We start from the raw sequence: 21,192 nt of genomic DNA, 5'->3' as shown, positions 1-21,192 counted from the left end.
ACCAAACTCTTCAAGAGGCCATAGACTCAATGGGGACCTCAATCACTTCAACCACAGGAACTTTATGCTACTAATTCATCCAATAAGTCCAGATCAGAAGTCCTTTCGGATCATTAAGCACCATACATGGAGTTTGGTGTTTTAGGGCTTGAAAACCACCAATTTGGGACGAAAATGGTAACTAATGATCTAAAGATCAAGGTAGAGACTTTTCTACCTGAGTGCAAGCTTCTCCCTGAGTAGAGTTCGGATCTACTCCTCTCCTTGCACTCTTCAACCACCTCTTTCTTCTTCTAAGCTCCAACCTCCTTCACAAGGCCAAAACACTCTTAAGAACAATATGGGGGGGCTAGGGTCTCACTCTACTGCTCTCTGGAAGTGGTAGGGACAAAGGAGGCCAAGATAGAGTGTTTAAATATGGTGCAAACACCCGGATTAGGGTTCTTACCCAACCAGGGCCTACTCGTTGAGTCTGGGGACCGACTCGCCGAGTCCAAGGTCCAACTCCCATACCTTGTCCCACTCCTACTCGGCGAGTTAGGCCATCAACTCGCTGAGTCCAAGGAAAAATACAATATTTTAAGAAAGTAAATAGCAAGGAGTACGTACCGGGAACCAAGTGCTACACTATATTAATATGATTTAAATGCAAGGTGACTGCTTTACCCTTGATGAATTTTGGTACCATCGTTGTACACTGAGAAAGAAGTAGAATAATTAAGGTATATCATGTTGATTTGAAAACATGTAGGATGGTCAGTGCATTAATTATGACTTTAAATTTGGGGAGAATTTCAATTTTGAATTTTATTTAGGGATAGAGGAAACTGGCGAAGGTTTGAGCGGAAACATTGATGGATAGCATGTTTGACCAAACATTGGTCAAGATGAAGTAGGAAATTTGATCTAAGGGTGGAAAAGATACAAGTGAAACACAGTCAAAAGTCTTTATTGGTTTAGATGATGAAATAAAGTTTCTCTTTTAGACATACAATTCAATCTTCTATTTTGTAAATATAAATGTTTAAGTCTTCGCTTTTCACTAGCATCATTGTAATGTATTTTATTATTTAAATTTGTAAAATTGTAGGATATCATTAATATCTAAAAAAATAATAATATTTCAGTGGTTAATGTTTACTAATAAATTTATCAATAAATTCAAAATGAATTATAAATAATTGTTTTTAGAAAGGTTAAAACATTTATAAAATTTACAATTTCATAAAAAGTGGTGTATATTGATGTTGTAATGAATAACATTGTAACAATGTTGACAAATTCACATTCAAATGGAATAATAGAGTAACAAATGATTAAATTCTAAATTCATCAGAGTTTAAACCCAATAGGCAAATAGATGAATAATTCAATATTTCATAAAACCCAAAATGTATTCATCTGAGGTACCCGACTACTTAGACATGTACTATCATAATTCTAACCCAAAAACGAATAGTATGAAACAAAGTCATCAAAAACCAAACCCAAAAACCAAATCGTATGTAAACATAATATGAAATCAATAGTACTCAAATCACTCAACTACTCAAACAAAATCATGAAAATCATATATTACTTTTCTTGCTTTGGAATTAATAGTTTTGGATTTCCTTCTCCGGAAGTACGGTCTGCCGTTGATGTTGATGGCCGTTTGGTTGAGGACATTGTTTCCGAATTATCAACATCATAAACATCTTCTAGGTTGCATTTTAATTCTTCATGTCCAGACACTATTTTAAAGGATGTCCACTTAGTTAATGGACTTGTTGAAGTACTTTTATCAAGATTTGAAGCGGGTGTGATGTTATCACCTGTACATAAAACAACATACTAAATACAGAAAATAAATTCATATGTCAATCTAAAAGTTAATAATATTTTAAAGTATTTAAAATATTAGATTTAGTTATATTATATTTAAAACCTTCAAATTTAATGTGCCTTGAGATCTAGATTCTGCCGATAAAATGTTAAATGAATCGAATTTTGGCGCCTATATTTGTAGTACATAGAAATATGTTAGTTGATCAATTCAAATATAAAAAACAAAATTTAATAAATGTAGTGTTTGTAGTATTCTTCGTAAAACAATGTTACCTATTCGATGTTAATTTTTTCCCAGTTCAACAATGATTGTATTACCAAAATGAAGTTTGAGATTACATAACCATCAACTTTGTTCTTCAAATTATACTATGAAATATGAACTTTGAATGCCAACTTTATATCCAAAAGTCTATTTAAAGTAGATGAATAAATCTTCATATTATCCTCCTAGAAAAATGAAGGGTTATAAAAATAGACAGACAAAAAGTTAAACTTAGTTTTATGTAAATGAAGTTAATATCGATAACCTCATTGAACTTTTGAAGCAACTCATGTGCGGTTTTCTCCAGAAGTTTCTTTTCATCACAATCGAATAACGTAAGTGACACCACACCGGTAAAGTCTTGTACTCTAATGGTGATTGTAACATCCATAAAATTTCAGTAAAATTTAAACTTTTCAAAGCAATCCTTTTTCTATAGAAGTATTTACAAAACCGTTGTTTCCAAAACATTTATTTAAAACCAGAATCATTTACCCATAGTTTTCAAAACATACACATTATCATAATTTCCCAGAAACCATAAGGCCAAAACGCGAGGATGTGTATGGTCACGCCTTCGCCTTGCCAAAACATCTTTAAGCACTTGAAAAAATAAAATGAAACCGTAAGCACAAAGCTTAGTGAGTTCCCCCAAAGTACCAACACACAAAAATAGCACATATACAAATAACAACATGCATATAGAGTCTTCAACATGACTGGATCACCTTACTGGGCCTTCAACCTATTTGGACCACTCTCAGAGCCTTCAACATGTCTAGACCGCCTCATCGGGCCTTCAGCCTGTCTAGGCCGCTCTTAGAACGTTTAACAAGTCTGCTTCGCCTCGCAGGGCCTTCAGCCTATCTGGACCATTCTCTGGGCATTCGGCCTGACTAGTATCCCCCGATGGGCCTTTGTCTGTTGGTTTAGAAGTTCTATATTGAAGTTTCGTAGTGAGATATTTCAGTTAGGTAGTGCTCCTTCTCGAATACCAGACTGAGAGTGGGAGATTGACATCCTTTCAATCTTGGCTAAGAGGACTATTCAAATCCTGGTGAAGTAAAGGACTATGAGAATTCTCAAGTCGATGCGAATATAGTGATCTATCCGAGCCGCCCTGGGTATGTAGGCCTTCAGCACAAAGCAGGCCGCTTCAACCCAACCACACATACATATAATGTACCGATATAAACATTACCAGGTTTGTTGACTGGCAGCACAAAGCAGTACAGTCTCAACCCAACCATACCACCTCAACAAAAGCTACTGGAGAACATATATCCAGAACGTATAACAGACAAATCTAACCGATCCCTGAGCATAACAATATCCTATCTACCAAGATATCGATCTAACAGATCACTACAATACTCAAACATTTGATAACCGGGATAACAATCCAAAGAGCCGACATTGGTGCCTTCGACCCAGTTAGTACAGTGAGGAAAACTCACCTCACGCTTCTGAAACACGCAAACGATCCCTAACCACTGACTGCCAGATCCCGAACCATCATCATCAAGAAAACACCCCCAACAAAAGTTGATTCCGTGCATAGTCTCCAACTGCACATTTGCTAGCAGATACGAAAATGACAATCATGAGCATCTAGTCATTGACTCATGTAATGAGTCCAAATCAGGGTAAAAGACCCTTTTTTTACCCTTCCTTAAGCTTGGCCCAAAGCCAAGGCCCAAACTAGATGATAAAAGGTCCAATATCAAAATAAACTCCTTAAGTCCAATTATGGCCCAATTTTATAAATTAGGCCTAATGGCCTTCACTCAAGAAGATCCAGCAAGCTAAAAGCCCAAACCATAAAATCCCAGACAGTACAACACAACCCAACTCAATTCAAACCCAAATCTTGATCCAAAGGCCCAAACCACTTCAAGCCCACACTTGGCCTAATTTTCCAAATTGGGCCCAACTCCTTATTTGGCCTTATCCAATGGTCTGATCCTCTACTTATCCCAAGACACACCTGAAGCCCAAGTATCAAAGCCCAACAAATAACCCAATACCCGAAGTCGAAAGTTCGAAGCCCAACAGGAGGTCTACGCGGGGGGTACCTCGCTTCCCATTGACCCATTATGGGGGGTTTGACTCCAAACACAAGGCGTACAACAACTTACGTGGGGCGTGCACTCGCAGAGACCAAACTCATGATAAGTGCTTAATTGCTTAAGCACAAATTTCAAATCTACTACTCAAATGTGATCTAGAACCATAAAGTCTCAAACTTTAAGACTTTGGTCGACTAAAAAGGGCTTAATACATGGTCTTAATCCATTAAGACCTCCCACAAAGAACTAAGGACCAAACTAGCTCAAGGGACCTCATTTTTATGCCTTAGGACCCAACCTAGGGTCTTAAAGGACAACTTAAATCGACCAAAACAAAGCATGCACAGTATTGGGACTCTTGGGACAAGAAGAATGCCAAAAAGTAACTAAAGCAAGATCTACACAATCCAAACATAAAGGTAGAAGCTTTATACCTTCTAAAGCTTCCTAAGATGGTGATAACCCCATATCTACAAGCTTGATTCCTCCCTTGACTCATTTGATGCACTAACTCCTTCTTTTGGCACACAAAAACTACATTATAAGCTCAAGATGATCACTATGGGGGTTAGGATTTACTCAAAACGACTCAAGAACTTGGAGGTTAGAAAAGATGAGAGGAAATGGTCCATAAGATGCTTAAATACTCCACAAACCCTAAAAGTTAGGATTTCATCTTGGCACTCGTACGCCCATCATAAATATGTGTACACCCATCGTACTAGGGCACACCGTAGTACACTTTGCGTACTCACATGTACGCCTAACGTACTACTCAAATTCCCAAAATCACTATTTTGCCACTAGGCCCTTCCTTTGCCACTTCTTTCCAAACCAAGGGCCTAAAATTACATAATTAAAATCCAATGGATGAATTTGAAGTCACTTGAAAGATGGGGTGTTACAATGATTTTGAAACTAAAACCATTGATATAAACAAATTCAGTAATGTAAAATTAGAAAATGTAATCGAAGATTATAATAATATGTATGAAAGAATTATTAAAAACCTTGGAATAACATATATGTCTTTGTTCTTGGAAGTTGAAGTGTAACAATGAAAGACTTCTTTATCTTGCTTTTGGTCCGCTCCTCTAATTTTTCCATCATGCATTAAAATGACTTTTATGGCTTTCTACACACATGATTAATCATACCGACAACAATTAGTGTTTTTTTTTGAGAAATATTGATGTAACTTTAAATTATATAATAAAAAATTAAAATGAAATACGAGGGTAAAAATAATCCAAAAACTGTTTGACATAACATATATTTCATAAATGAAAGTTAAGTATATAAACCGTATCTACTTGTTGGAGATCAACAATAGAATGAAAATAGAACTTATGAAGGAAATCGTCATTTTTCAGAGCAGAGGATGGAAGACGAAACGTTGCTATAATTAGCAGATGTGCTTTTTGGATCGATTTTGACAAGAAATCTTAACAACAAATAATATGTTATTATTGTTGCTTTAAAATAGGAGTAAAACAGTAATAAATGCCAACAAAGTAATAAGGAATTTATCTAACTTCTCCTTGAATGTAAGAATCTCCTTAATAGGGTCATTAATGAAGATCCTAGTCGTCGTGAAGCAATTTGTGATGGAGAAACATTCTAAAACAATAATGTATATTCATTTATAGCAAAAGGAAGAATAATATTTTGAAATTTTTTTAAGGTATAAGTTGTTAATCAGAGTAATGAACAAACCTCTATAACAAGACATTTTTTCGTACTGAATAACAACTATCATACGAGTTTGTTTGTTATTTTCCAAATAGTCAGCAAACTGTTGTGCATGCCCATCCTAGAGTGTTACATTTATTTGTTTGCTTCTATAAAAACGATATATATATATATATATATATATATATATATATATATATATATATATATATATAATATAATATAATATAAAATGACATTATAAAGTAAATTTGACACAAAATTTTTAAAAGTAAACATACTTTAGATCTTCCAAGCTCAAATTGACTCTCTTTGATAATTTATTTTTCTTGTTCATAAGGGTTTCCATTAGGAAGCATCTCATAACATCTTCAATAACATCTATTATATAAGATAAAAAATGGAAGATTAGTATAAAAGTTTCGGTATGGTAAATAACATAATATCGTTATATAAATCGTTAGATTGTAACGTATAAACCAACCAACATGTGTGTTCTCAACAAAGGCATCATCCAAAATGGTGTAGAAGTTTGCAAAAGAGAATCCATAAAGTGATACAGTCCACTCATTGCATGATGTAACTTTGGTTGTGATTTAAATATTCATTATCAACAAAACTATATTTGTTTTGATTACGACCAAATTATGGATTTTAGATGTAGTAACAATCACCCTCATGAAGCAAACTTTCAAATATTTCAACCCATCTGTTAGTAACCTCTGCCTCGATCTTCCTTCTCTAAATGCACAAAAAACTAGTTATATATATATATATATATATATATATATATATATATATATATATATATATATATATATATATATAGTTATATATGGTTAGAATGAAATTGTAAGAAAATTCATAAATAAAAAAATTGTTATTACGTGTTCATCAATGAGTTTCATATCAATTTTGTAAGTCTTTATTGAAGATCCATAAACAAGATTCTTTCATGAGACGGATTATTCTTACTCTCATGGTAAATTAACTTTTTGAAACATGAAGTTGGTCTATGAAGGTAATGTTGCTTTGAGTCATGTTTCTATTTGTGAAAAACTAATGATTGTTAAACACATGTGACTCAACCAAGTAATATAGACCAGGTAAAATGCGCAAATCAGGAACAATTCAAAATCATAGGGTCAGAGTGAAAATATAGTTTTAGGGATGAAATTTGTACATTTTGACATAACTCAAGGATATCGAATGTAATTTAGTCTAAAACATATAATGTAGAAAGTCTTTTGTATTTAATCAAAATCAAAATTATAAAAATAAAATAAAATTCTTTTCATCTAAATATGAACAATGGTATATACTTTTAAAAAGCCTCATAATGCAAACTTGACAATAAAGTAAGTATAAATAGTTTTGATGATGGAAGTATATACCATTACTTGTTTAGTGTGACACCCTTCAAATTTGAGTATTTTTATTAAAATATATGTTTACAAAAACATTTTAAAATAACAATTTACTTTCAAAGCATATTGCTATAATTTGTAATTTTTTTAAAATGACATCAATATATAGCAATATAAATTATTTTTTAAAGTAGTTTTCTATCTAATAAAAAGTTGGTATTTACATATAAGTTATCAAAAGATTCATAGATTCAGAGTTTTGACTTATAGACCTAAAAAAACTGACTATGTAGTTTTAACTTTTTTATATGTTTACAAATACAGTTTAAAAGAACAATGTACTTTCAAAGTACATTGCTGTAAATTATAATATATATATATATATATATATATATTAGAATGGACAACAATATATAGAAATATAAATTATTTTGATGTTCATATATATAACAGACTTTAACATCCAAAATGACCATATTGCCCCTGCATATTATTATATTCATAATTTTAAATGAGTAAAATATTAAAGAAAAAAAGTTGTAGCAGTAGAAAGGGAAACAATGGCAGAGGTAGTGATATTTTAGGTAAAGAGAACGTATATATAGATGTTGTTCTGCCCTCATTCATCATGCAAATAATATTCAATATAAAGGAGTATTTTTTTATATGGTGTATAGAAATATACTAGTTCCATTCATTGATATATATCATTGTATTTGATTCATGATTAAATTTGATAACCATCACATATCAAGAACATCAATTACACAAGTTTCACGAATGTTGCAAACAGAAGGTATAACGTTGATTATACACAGACTCACAAACAAACATATGTCAAAACATTAAAAAATCGATATAAAGGATATAATTCTATAACAAAATGAATGAAACTAATATGGTTGAAGTATATTGATTATTTTTTTTATGACCTCTCAACAAGAATACAGTTAAAACTGGTAATAAGAAGAGAGTAAATGCAAGAATTGGAGAAGAAGAAGGAGAACAGAGGAACCTGGAAAAAAGAATTAGAGAAGAAGATCGTTGAAGAAGAAATTCAACACTGTAAATCATAAGACTCAATCCAAAATCGTAAGAATTACAACTTGAATGTAATCATATATATAAGGTGTTTTTAAATAAGAAAATCGTTATCTTCCAAAAAAGATGGGATCCTAAGATATAATCTTGGAGATTTTTGGATATTCATCTGGAAAAAAGATAGCAGTTATATTGATTCAAAATTTCTAATTAATTGAATTGCTTATTTAATGAGTTTTAAAATTGAAACCATTATCTCAAATTGATTCACTTTATGTAGAATATACTCGAAGATAAATTATGAATAATATTAATTTAAATTTTGACTATAAAATATTTTGCTGATTTAATGTGATTAGATAAGATTTTATAAGTTAATAACCGAATTATTGATATGCTTATTTAATTAATTTTTTCAAAAAAAAAAATAGCTAAACCTGTTAGAATTTGAAGCCAAAAACTATCAATAAGAGAGTTAAGTTAAAAACAATATTAATTAGAGAAACTGATATTTAATATATAAATAAAATGATATGCTTTAATTGTTAACATAATTGTTGGATTTAAAGATTCTATAATTTAATTTAATTGTGTTTGAATTCTATTTGGCGAAGATGACGTATCAATTTGATCTAAGGGTGAAAAACATAAGATTAAATAAAATCAAGGGTTCTGATTGTTTTATTGGTAAATTAAGGGTTTTTATTTAATAATATTTAAAGATCTAATTATTTAATTAAGAAGTAGCAGTAATGTGAGTTAATACTAGGGATGTCTGTTTGGACCGAATACCGAAACCCAGACCGGATCGACCCGAATTATGACCAAATAAGTTATTTGGGTTGGTTCTCGGGTATCTATTTTTGCTTAATTCGGGTTTCGGGTTATTCAGTTCGGGTTACCCGAATAAATGTTTAATCGGGCCAAAAGGATCGACTAGGAAAGTAAACAGTCACTTGAACGAGACAACCCAAATAAACCAAAATGATCCGAATAACCCAAATAAACAGAAATTGTCCGAATAACCAAAAATAAGCCTATATCTAGTTCAAGAAAAAAATATATTTAGTTCAAGAAAAAAAATATATTAAATTAATATTTTTTTTTCTTGAACTAGATATAGAATTTCCTTATTCAGGTCATTTCGGTTTATTTGAGTTTTTTCGGATCATTTCGGTTTATTTGGGTTATTCGGTTCAAAAACATAGTGAAAATGTTTATTTGGGTTATTTCGGTCCTTTCGGGTTAATAACCGCACCGAAACCCGTATTACCCGAACCGAACCAGTCCGTATTAGTATAGTCGGTCCGGGTTTTTGGTTCCCACTTTTCATCCAAATCGGGTTTCGGGTTATTCAGGTTCAGGTTAGTTCCGGCCCGAAGCACATCCCTAGTTAATACAATATTCACTAACAACGGATACACATGAATTTGACATCTCTATAGATGCATATTCATCACTAAGGATATTACCAACATTCAAATTAGTCTTCATTCGTAATTACTCCCGTAACATGATTAAATGGATGTTTAGAATAACCGGTAGTTGATTATATATATTATTCATGATATTATAGAACACAATGACGTTAATGGAAAAATTCATACCAGGTACATTATTTTGTAACTAAAAGCGTCACTGCTTAATGTTCCAATCTCTAATACTTTAATCGTTTAGAAGATAGAAATGATTTTCTTGGATAACGAATTTCAAGACCTTTAGCATGATCATGTTATACAAGAGGCGTTGTCTGTGTGTATAGATAAGCAATCTCTTTTATATGAACTTTCAAGAACCACCAAACACTTGCTCTCATAGCATCAGGAATCTAAAAGTGAAAATATGTTCACTAATACAAGTCATTATAAGTATTAAAATACAAGCATTGTCATGATATATCACAAACGAGATTTCGATGTTGTGTGCTACATTAAGTCAAACATTAAACTTCCCATTTCACATATCTTCAAGAGCTAGATACTTTAATTTTGGTTTCTCTAGACTTCTTTTATAGACTGTACGATTATGCTTTATCATGAACAGTTCCAATTAACCATGTTTCATTCATGAAGAAAATCGTCTAACTATTAATTAAAAATCATCTTAATTAATTGGGATAATGACTTGGAAGGGTAACAAACTTTCGATTTTATCACATTTAGTCACTAAACTTTTTTTCGTTATCTATTTGCAATTGAACTATTGAAACTGTTCACATTTTACCCTTATGACCGGCTGTTACCGGTCATAAGGGTAAAATGTGAACAGTTTCAATAGTTTAGTGGCAAATAGATAACGAAAAAGAGTTTAATGACTAAATATGAAAAAAATCGAAAGTTCGTTTCCCTCTAAAAAGTTCAATGACTAAATGTGAACAAACTTCCTCTTCTATTATGTTTTAGCAAGTTATTTAGTTTTGTTAAATTGTAGCAACATTTGTTGATGAAGAAATCTATGAAATAAAAAAAAAAAAAACAAAAAACAAAACCCTGAAAATATATTTAAAAAAAACAAAAAACCAAAACCAAAATAAAAAACCAATGGTTTGATATTTTCCAAAATAAAAAATCATAATTTCCAATATGATTTTGGTTTTACAAAAAAATGAACCATTCTCACTGATGTGAATTATGACCATTGGTTTGGCATGCAGAATTAACGAACACACAAAGAACACAGTGATTTGGGTGTTTAAGAGATGCATTTGATTATGAAAGGTGTTTACAAAAAAGGATGTAGATCTAAATCTACATAATTAACACACACTAACACTCTCAATGTTACATCTCTCAAGCACACATGTACATGTGGTATGGACCCATCTTATATAGAGGTGTTTACATGTCTCTCTTTCTCTCTCTCTCTCTCTCATGTCATAAAGGGGGAGAGATTTAGATATGGAAATCCGAAAGTTGAATTTTTGTAAAACCAAAATCAGATTGGAAATTGTGATTTTTTATTTTTGAAAATATCAAACCATTGGTTTTTTATTTTGGTTTCGGTTTTACGTTTTTTTAATATATTTTTCGGGGTTTTGTTTTTTTTATTTTTATTTTTTTTTATTTTATAGATTTCTTCATCAACAAATGTTGCTACAATTAAACAAAAATAAATAATTTGCTAAAACATAATACAAGAGAAAATTTGTTCACATTTAGCCATTGAACTTTTTAGAGGGAAACAAACTTTTGATTTTGTTCACATTTAGTAACTAAACTTTTTTTCATTATCTATTTGCTACTAAACTAGTGAAACTGTTCAAATTTTACCCTTATGACCGGTAACAGTCGGTTATAAGGGTAAAATATGAACAGTTTCAATAGTTCAATGACAAATAGATAACGAAAAAAAGTTTAGTGACTAAATGTGAACAAAATCGAAAATTCATTACCCTTTCAAGTGATTATCCCTAATTAATTTAGAAGTTCACATAAATGTATATTGATCTTTATCATGGGTAGTTGCAAACTCAAGAAGCATGTTACCATGTACGTTCCTAGAACCAAATTCAAAGCCCTCGTGACCATTAATAGCTTTTTGTAGGTCTGAATACGATAACTTATACTAATTACCAATTCTAGTTTGTCTCCTTCACTTTGAGTCTATTGAATACAAGCAATGTAGCCCTTTCCCTTTTCATAAAACTCTATCACCAACAAGTAGACGAACATCAAGTCATATAACCATTTAACTACTGACACAAAGATGCGCTATTTGTATTTACCTTTTATCAAAACCAAATACCAACTAAATAAATAAAATAGCTAGATGAAACTTTATGGTGTGATAGTTTTAGCGCCACAAGTCTCAAAATAGGTATTGGATTTCTTTTCGTTTTCTAGATGTTACAAAATAAAGTATTCTTAAATTAATGTGATTTTACGTAAATGCCCTTATATAATATTCATAACCATATAAGTACCTTTCATGATGTTATATTTCTTATCTTTTGTTTCTTTTAAAAATTGGAATCTTACCCCATATTGTTTTGTAATACATCTTGTATTGAATTTGTATTTTTCTCCATCTAATTCAATATGGTTAAAAAATATATTTTGATAAATAAATTGGATTATTTGCTACGAAGGAAAATATTATCATTATATATCTCGTAAGTGCACGAAATTAGTTATATCTATTACATAATATGCTTGTTGTGGCTAACTCCTTATTAGATTTTGTTAAATAAAATCTTTTAATTATTTGAAAAAAATATGAAACAAGGAATGCAAAATCGATAATAAATTTTAGAACTACATATAGAAATAAAAAAAGAAAAAACCTATTACTTGACCACTCCAAAAATACAGCCACATCATGTTATAAAAAAATGTTATCGTAACACAATCAACTATTATCATTTACCCGATTTGCTTAATAGATATTTTTTCGCGCAATAAGTCATTAAACTTACAAGTTACATATCAATTAAAACATTTTCGTTAATTTTTAACGAATCCCCGGTTACCGAGCCTATGTGGATGGCTGGCTTATACCACTTTGGCCACATCATATTTTGTTATTGGAAAATATCACTATAGCACAATCAATTATTGTCATTTATCTGATTTGGTCACAAAACCTTTTTTTTTTTTTTTTTTTTTTTTTGCACAATATGTCATTAAAATTACAAGTTACTTGTAATTTTTTTTTTATCTTTCCCAAAAAAAAAAAAATTACAAGTTACTTGTTAATTAAGTTATTTTTGTTAATTTTTAACGGATCCCCGAGTTACCGAGTCTATGTAGAAATGTGACGCGCCAAGAAAGTTTATGTGGCACTGGACCATACCATTAGTCATTCACTATTTTTTATACTTTTTTTTTTCTATTTAATTTATATTGTTAAATAAATATATGGGTCTTATATTCAACCCATCTCTTTATCTCTCTCACATACAGGACCATACTCCGGAAATGTTCAAAATCAAATTTTTTTGAAAAAAAATGAGTTTTACAAATCGGAACCTAGGTCCGACAATCGGATCAGGCATTAACATCAACGTTGAGCGAAATCAGGTTTTAGCTTACATCTTTGACGTAGACGATGTCGGAGTTGAATCAAATCAAAGTTTTCCCAAGACCCAATGACATTAAACAGGAAGCTGTGTACGATTATGCATTTTCTTTCCCACGATCCTCTGAAGTACCCATTCTAGGTCAAATGTGAAGAAATATGCTTCAAGCTCTCATGCATGCCTCTTATACCTCACCAACTTCCAGATCTGAACAATATGATGATCAAGGAACTCTTAAAATCCACAAAGTTGCTAGCTCTATGAATTTACTTAACTTAAGCATGCTTAACATGAAGAAAAGTGGACAAAATCCTAGATCTACCCATGATATGTAATAAAGCTTAGATCTTTAATACTTATAAAGGTCAAACAACAAGAAGAGGTGATGATAATGTTGCTACTTTGTTTACTCTACCAATAGATTACTCATTTCCTCTTATTCTCTCCTTCTTTAAGCTAGAAATTACATCAAAATGGCTATGAACTTCAAGGATGATAAATCTCAGGGTTCTTTGGGGGTTACAGTGTGAGGGAGGCGGAGGGTGAGCAACCCTAGCCCCCTCTTTCCTTTAAATACTAAAAATTAGAGTTTTTGGTCCTCAGACCGCTCTTACGCCGTGAGCATAGGATTTCTCACATCGTGAGCCTCAAAATGATGCGCGGGTCAAAATTACTCCTCACGACGTCACAAGCATGCCTCACATTGTGAGAAGGGCCAAAATTGAAAACTTTTAACTTAATAATAATAATAATAATAATAATAATAATAATAATAATAATAATGCACCTAACTCGAGTATTACAACGTGTAACCTAAAAAGATTTTTCCATATATAATAATATTACCAACTTGTTGTAACTGTAGACACTAATTCCAATAATTTTCCACTTGCATGAGTAACCAACAAACCTACAAAACAGACAAAGTTAAAAAAAAAAAATTAATATACAACTTTTAGCAATCAAGAAATTTATATAGGAGCTTTTTTTCAATAATATGGTCATAATAATGGCTTGGGCCTTTATGTATTTCGTCCAATGTTTTAAAACCCGGGTCGACCCGGCCGGTTCAACCGGTTGGACCGTGACCCGGGGCAGAAGGCGGGTTGATTGAGATCGGTTTTTTGTAAAAATACGAACCAGATCGAACCGGCCGGGTTTCCCTTAAATCGCGGTTCGACCGCTTATGTTGAACCAGTTAAACCGGTTTGACCCGTTTCAATAGAGTTTGGATAGTTGGATACAAGTAGCGAACGCCAAAACAACGAGCCGTTTGCGGTTTCTTCAATGTTTTTCAATGTTTAAACTTTGTGGACATCAAATTATTGATTTTATATGTTTATACATTATGCATGAAAGTAAAAATATATAGAAATAGAAAAAGACTATAAATCAGGTTGACCCGGCGGTTCAACCGGTTGAACTGGTTGACCCGTGAACCGGTTATCACACCGGGTCAACTAAAAACCCGGGTTTTAAAACATTGATTTCGTCCGTCCAAAAGATATAATTTACGCAAATATATGAAACATATAAGATCAAGGTATATCATACCGATAGTATGTTAAAAAGTCCCAAACAAAGCAAATAAGTATTGCCAACTTTCGTTAAAACCACAAAATAATAATAAATCCTACTACTGTTTCTCATAATGTCAAAACAAAATACAAATTTTCATAAAATTTTAAAGATAATGTGTACATTTATTTAATGAATTCCCACTCAGATAAATAAATAAAACAAGGGAGAATTTCATATATACTCTTTTTAAACATCAAAATATCATATTTACCAAACTTAATTTCTAAATATCATATTTACCCTTCATAAAATTTCTAAATATCATATTTAGCATTCATAAATTTTTAAAATATCATATATGTCCCTTTTAAACATCATAATATCATATATACCCTTCTTAAATATCAAAATATCATATATACACTTTTTAAACATCAAAATATTAATGGTAATATCTAAAATATTATTCATCTACAACATAATCAACAAAAAAAAAACTAAACAATCAAAATATACATTCTATAGAAAGGGTTGAAGATGTATATTTTTGTTTGTCAAGAGGACGACATTCCAATAATTTAGAAGTTCACATTCCATTATCATAGACGTAAGGATAATATCGTTAAAATTTTTAATTATTATAGTAGTTTTAAGTTATAAAAAATGATTATAAAATATTAAAAACATTATAAAAAAGGATTTGGGCAAATATGATATTTTGAAGGTTTATGAAGGATAAATATGATATTAAAAAATTAAGCTGGACAAATATGATATTTTGAGGTTTAAGAAGAGCATATATGAAATTCTCCCATAAAAGGAAGTTAATACTAAATTAGTGTTGAATTATTGATGTATATTAACTCCAAGGGAACCAAAGTACAAAGAGTAAATGCAATGCAAGTAGTCTTTACGAAATTAATACTACTTTGGCATTTTATGGTTGATAATACACATGGATTGTGGTTCATGTTTAACATTAAATATGTGCATTTACAACCCTAGAAAGAGACCCTACACAAAAATATCTTACTTATTAGGTAACCATAGAAACCATCTTTATCAAGTCATTAAACTATGGTTGACTAAATGTTCTAGGTATTAAAAAGTAAAACAAATGGTTTAACGAAAGAATTAACAATGCAAATTTATATATTTGTTATAGCGTTTTATTTTCATTTCATTTTATTTAAAACAAATATATTTTGAAATATGTATATGAATATAGTAATATCATCCAAATATAAAAATGTTCAATGGCTATAATTAAATATTCTTATAAGAAAAAAAGATGAAAGCATAGCAATGCTATGCTTAGATAGAATTTTCAAAATAGAATAATAAATACAATGTTGTAATAAGAAAAAAAATATGAAAGTGACATGTTGACGTCATAAATGGGTTTATAATTTTTTTTCTTCACAAAACAGTATTTTTATTTTAAAATGTTATCAGAAGGTAAACATATAGAACGTTGTCTTCACAAAATACATTTATTTTAACGTTTTTTTCTGAACAAAAACAAATAGCTTATTGCCTACTATGGTACCCTTTTAAACGATAGCGTTCTTTTAAAAAAAAATAGTTTGTTACCAATTTATGCATTAACCATTTCATAGACAAATAAATGTAAATGTATTGTTATTTCTTGCATTTAGTCCGAAATATAATTTAATTTCCATTGTCAACATTTGCATATAACATTTCATATGCATAGATAAACTAACACATGAACACATGAAATCAAGATTCTAAAATTAAAAATTGAAAATGTTACGAACACGGTTTAAAGAATATATCATTATCATCTCATTCTAGAACACAAATTCGTTATATTTGCATATCTCAATCACTACTACATAGTACACGTTACATGAATCGAAGATTATTTTTATTTTATTTATTTATTTATTGATGATTGTTATTGTAAAAAAGTGGCTCTTTCTGGATTCATAAGGAGGAGATGTTGCATGTCTTTTTGAGGAACATTAAAAACTGCCTACAAATCTCCTTTGAGTTTTATGCAATGTTGCTTCCGAGTTTTCAGAATGCTACAGAAAAAGAACACGTTATAATCATCAGTATCATTAATATAGAAAATAATAAAAGGTTATTATGGTTTTATAACAATTGTGACAGATTATATAACCAATAGGAAATAATACATTATTAAGTGTTTTGTGCAAATAAGATTTTTTTTTTTTTTTTTTTTTTTTTTTTTTTTTGTAGAATCCTAGCATAACATTAACATTATTGGCTTTAGATTAACGGAAATCGACTTATTAATGTAATTAACTTTTCGGTTTCTATTTTTTTATGTACAAATCTAGATAACAAACGTTTTGAATGTGTTAACATACGACCAATATGAACAGCTGTATCAGGTTACATCTGGTCATAATTGTCATATGTGAACACATTCAAAAAATTTGTTACCAAGATATATATACAAAAAAAAAAAAAAATAGTTCCCTAGATGTGAACAAACCGAAAAGTTAATTACTTTAATAAGTCAATTTCCCTTAAATTAAAGCATTAAAAGTATGGCAATAATTTATCCATAAATTAAAAACAAATATAAGTTCCCATGGGATCCTAATTCTTGTCTCTATTAGACTTAGGTAGTGTTTGTTTTTTGTCTGCAGATCTGTGAGACGTCTTCTGTCTGCGCCGCGCAGACATTAGTCTTTGCAGACTGTTTGTTTTTTGAAGACTGCAGACCTAAAAATGTCTGCACGCCCTCTTCTTGGCGCAGATGTGGACCAGAGTCTTCTAACATCTTCTAGCTTAAAAAAACATATATATCTTTATTTTTTTAAAGTTTTTTTTTTAATGTATATTTTTTCCAACTTTATTAATGATAAACAATATGAAAAAAAAATTACAAAACTTAAAAAAAAACATTTGACGATACAAACATGATATTTTTAACAAATTTATAAATAAAAATTTATTATAATAATATTCGTTGAAGTTGTTTATATAAATATGAAAAAAAAAATCATAATATATTCTTATATTTTTTTGCCAAAATTTTGTAAAACTTTATTTAATAGAGTATCATCAATTTCTCGAGAAAATATTTATCGTACGTTTTTAATAGATTTATTTGAAAAAATCGAAGTTTATTTCCATCTATTTATGTATCAAATTCTTTGATCACTAATTATAATGTTTAGTTATAACTTTGCAATCAAAGTTGTTGGTTTTTATCAAATATGTATATGAATTAATACCATTTTTTTTTTTTATATAATAATACATTAAAGTTGATTTAGATTCGTTATATATTTATAATAAAGTCGTAAAAATATATAAAAAATTCGCTTTGAAGTTTTAAAAAATCAGTTTATTTAGATTTCAGTTTATTTTAATAGCCCGCAGATGTTAAAAAAACAAACAGTCTTCTTTTTTTCAGACTGCAGACGTTTGGTCCACCTCTTCTACTGCAGAGGTCTACAGATGTGGTCCGCAGACTGTAGACATTTTGCCTCAGAAAAAACAAACAGCACCTTAATCAACACCTTAAAAAAGTTGCATTTTCTTAATTATACTTAATTATTGATAATTCCATAAATCCCCCAAAAAAATGCAAACCCTTTGACACTTGACACATGATTAATAATCATATAATATACCTAAAACACCCCTTATAAGGACCACAATGAATCTCACTTCGCCAATATGTTGCAATGCTTATAGAAACAAAGAGGTAGATTTTGATCAACATCTTCGAAGAAAAATGAATACCAATTTAAAAATAAATCTAAAGAGTAAACCAAATCAAAGGAGATGATCCAATTCCAATCGAAGGTGTATTAACCCTAAAATATGGTCCAAAAGGGGCTAAAAAATTTGTAGCAAGTTCCAAGAAATGGCAATGAAGTATCTCATTATTAACAACAGACATTGACTCTTATACCCTTGGAGACACTCCAACATCAACAAGCCTATTTAAAATAGACGTGTCCTGTTTAGTAATTGACATATAACTACTCCAAACAGCTTCCTTATATTCTGTCATTAAACAAAGAGGCCCCTCTCTCCTTAATTTCACAGCACTTAACAAATTCGAAGGAGAGAATTTCTTCAAGTCAGGAAGGACTATTAACAAATTCACATCAATTTTCCCCAGCATAAGATAGAGCTCAAGATGGAAGAAAATCAAATCATTATCCATTAGTATGTAGTTAATCAGTATGCATGATCACTATTTGGTAGTTGCTTTCCGATTTGCACAAAATGGCAAACTCTTACAACAATAACGAAGTTAAAATAGGTTCCTTCATGTGAAAAACACAGAAGCTAATTGCACTGTGTTCTTCAAATAATTGAATTCGTTTTCAGGAGATGTTATAGCAGGGTTTTCATAGAAATTAAATATCGATCTATTTAAACCTGGTCAACATTCACTTCGCAAGAATTGTCTTAAGAAAAAAAAAATCCAAAAATCAAATTGCACCTCGGAACAGAGAAGCGATATAAATCGTAGAATCAGTAGACGAAGATGGTCGGTGATAAAAGGAGTTCCATAACAATACCTGTACAGGGAAGACAGCTAATCACAAATTGTCATCATAATCACAATATAAATTGTCATCATCGGAGTTTCCATAACAATACCTGGGTGGGGGCGGCGGCGGCGAACACGAACGGCGGCGAAAGTGGTGGTAGTGAAGATGGGCGTCGATGAAGAGAGGTGGCTAGAAGATGAAGCAGTAAGAACGGGAAAGAGAGATGGAAGGTGGGATTTTGGGGGAGAATGTCAGGATAAATGGTTAAACTGATAAAAGGGGCGTCTTGAATGCAGAAAAACGAAATTTCGAATGGGTTTTGTTCTTGTTACCTTTTGAAGATAGTCTCTAGATAAACCAAACCAAACCAAAGATCAATTTTGGGTCTTTCTTTTATTTTCGGAAAACTATTAATAAAGTCATAATTTTTTTTTTTAATTTTTTATTATTTTTTTTTTTTTATGGAAAAACCCAGCCGGCTAAATTATCCAATTTCATTTTTTTTAACAGTGTTCTTAAAAAGCGCTTATGTGGCAGCTGACGTGTGGCATGCCACGTCAACATCCTCTTTAGCAAAGAAAAGGACATGTTATTGAGAATAAAAAAAAGGGTTTCGAACCTTAATCTTCCTCTAAAATTGTAACGCTTTACCATCTAAGCTAAGTGTTATATTTGTTTCTTACTTCCTCCCCATGATATATAATTTCTTTTGTCATTTCTAATTTTCTTTAAAGAAGTATAGAGGTACTCACACTTTACTATCTAAGCTCCGTGTTATATTTGGTTCTTTGAAAATTTTGTAAAGAAGGAGAGGGGGACTCGATCTCGGGTTCTTTCTTTTCAAAAGCTAATTGCACATCGTATTGTCACAACTATCAATTTAGGGCTTAGATCGTGAAGCTTGTACACAACAATTTCCTCTATGTAACCTTGTTACATTTATTCAGAAATTCAAACTATAATGTTATATGAATTCATGTGTACATACATTTAGAATCAAGTTGAAATAACTGTAAGCCTAAATTTGATCCAATAGCTAAACAAAATCAAAATTTTGGACTTTGCCCAAGAGTTCTCGGCCCAACACCTCATTGGACTGAAAACTCCCTTCATTGGGCCTTATTGGGCCGAAAGCTTTTCCTTAGACCTTATTGCACTCAATTAAACCCGAAAATCTCATACTGTGACATCCCGGAATTTAGGGCATAGATTTCAAACGACTAAACTACGACAAATCTATTTGTAATTAATTCATTCAGCTTTAACTGCATCTAATGAAATATAAATGAGTTAATTTCAATTATTATATAATATTTGATGATATTTTTATGCCCAAACGTGTAAACTGGTAACCCAATCAAACCGCTCAACTACAGCGCTGACTAATGCGTCTGAAAATTGAAATTTAACATTTTTCATTTTTGAGCAAAATAAACACAAAAATATGATAGTACATGTTCCCCCATTTCCAAAAATATAAAGAACGTCCAAAACGGAGTTTGTATGCAAAAGATACAACCGCTTTAAGAAAAACGGACAGTAAAACACTGTTATTCGTTAATCGCGTAAACAAAAACGTTCCGTTGAGGCACTTACGCTTTGCCGACGGGAATTCTGAGAGCATTTTTGGAATCAGGATATAGTATATTATTTAATTCCACACTCGAAATAATTTTTACGAAAATATTTACACAAGTCGCGAAAACGGACACCGCGAGCCGTTAAGACGCAAAACTTAAAACGCAATTTCCCGGAGATCCGTAACTCCAAAAATTAATCCGTTTGATGTTCTAGAATCCTTGAATTATACTCTATCTAACGGAGCCTTCGAAAAATAAAATCAATGCACGAATACCGAGAAACCCGATTTTTGTATGTT

At 30.9% G+C, this 21,192-nt stretch overlaps 1 long non-coding RNA gene across 1 annotated transcript; it reads right to left on the bottom strand.

Annotated features, from left to right (window-relative positions):
- Positions 1 to 16,584: 16,584 nt before the first annotated feature.
- On the bottom strand, positions 16,585 to 19,680 carry LOC145043156 (uncharacterized). The gene is made up of 3 exons (XR_013680911.1): positions 19,423 to 19,680; positions 19,262 to 19,340; positions 16,585 to 16,850 (listed from the first exon to the last, which is right to left on the bottom strand). It is a non-coding gene; the product is annotated as an uncharacterized LOC145043156 (long non-coding RNA).
- Positions 19,681 to 21,192: the final 1,512 nt, after the last annotated feature.

The sequence above is a fragment of the Lactuca saligna genome, chromosome 4, assembly GCF_052625555.1.
Source record: "Lactuca saligna cultivar CGN05327 chromosome 4, ASM5262555v1, whole genome shotgun sequence".
Lineage (NCBI taxonomy): Eukaryota > Viridiplantae > Streptophyta > Magnoliopsida > Asterales > Asteraceae > Lactuca > Lactuca saligna.
The sequence above is the reverse complement of the archived record's forward strand: the minus strand, read 5'-3'. Positions and strand labels throughout refer to the sequence as shown.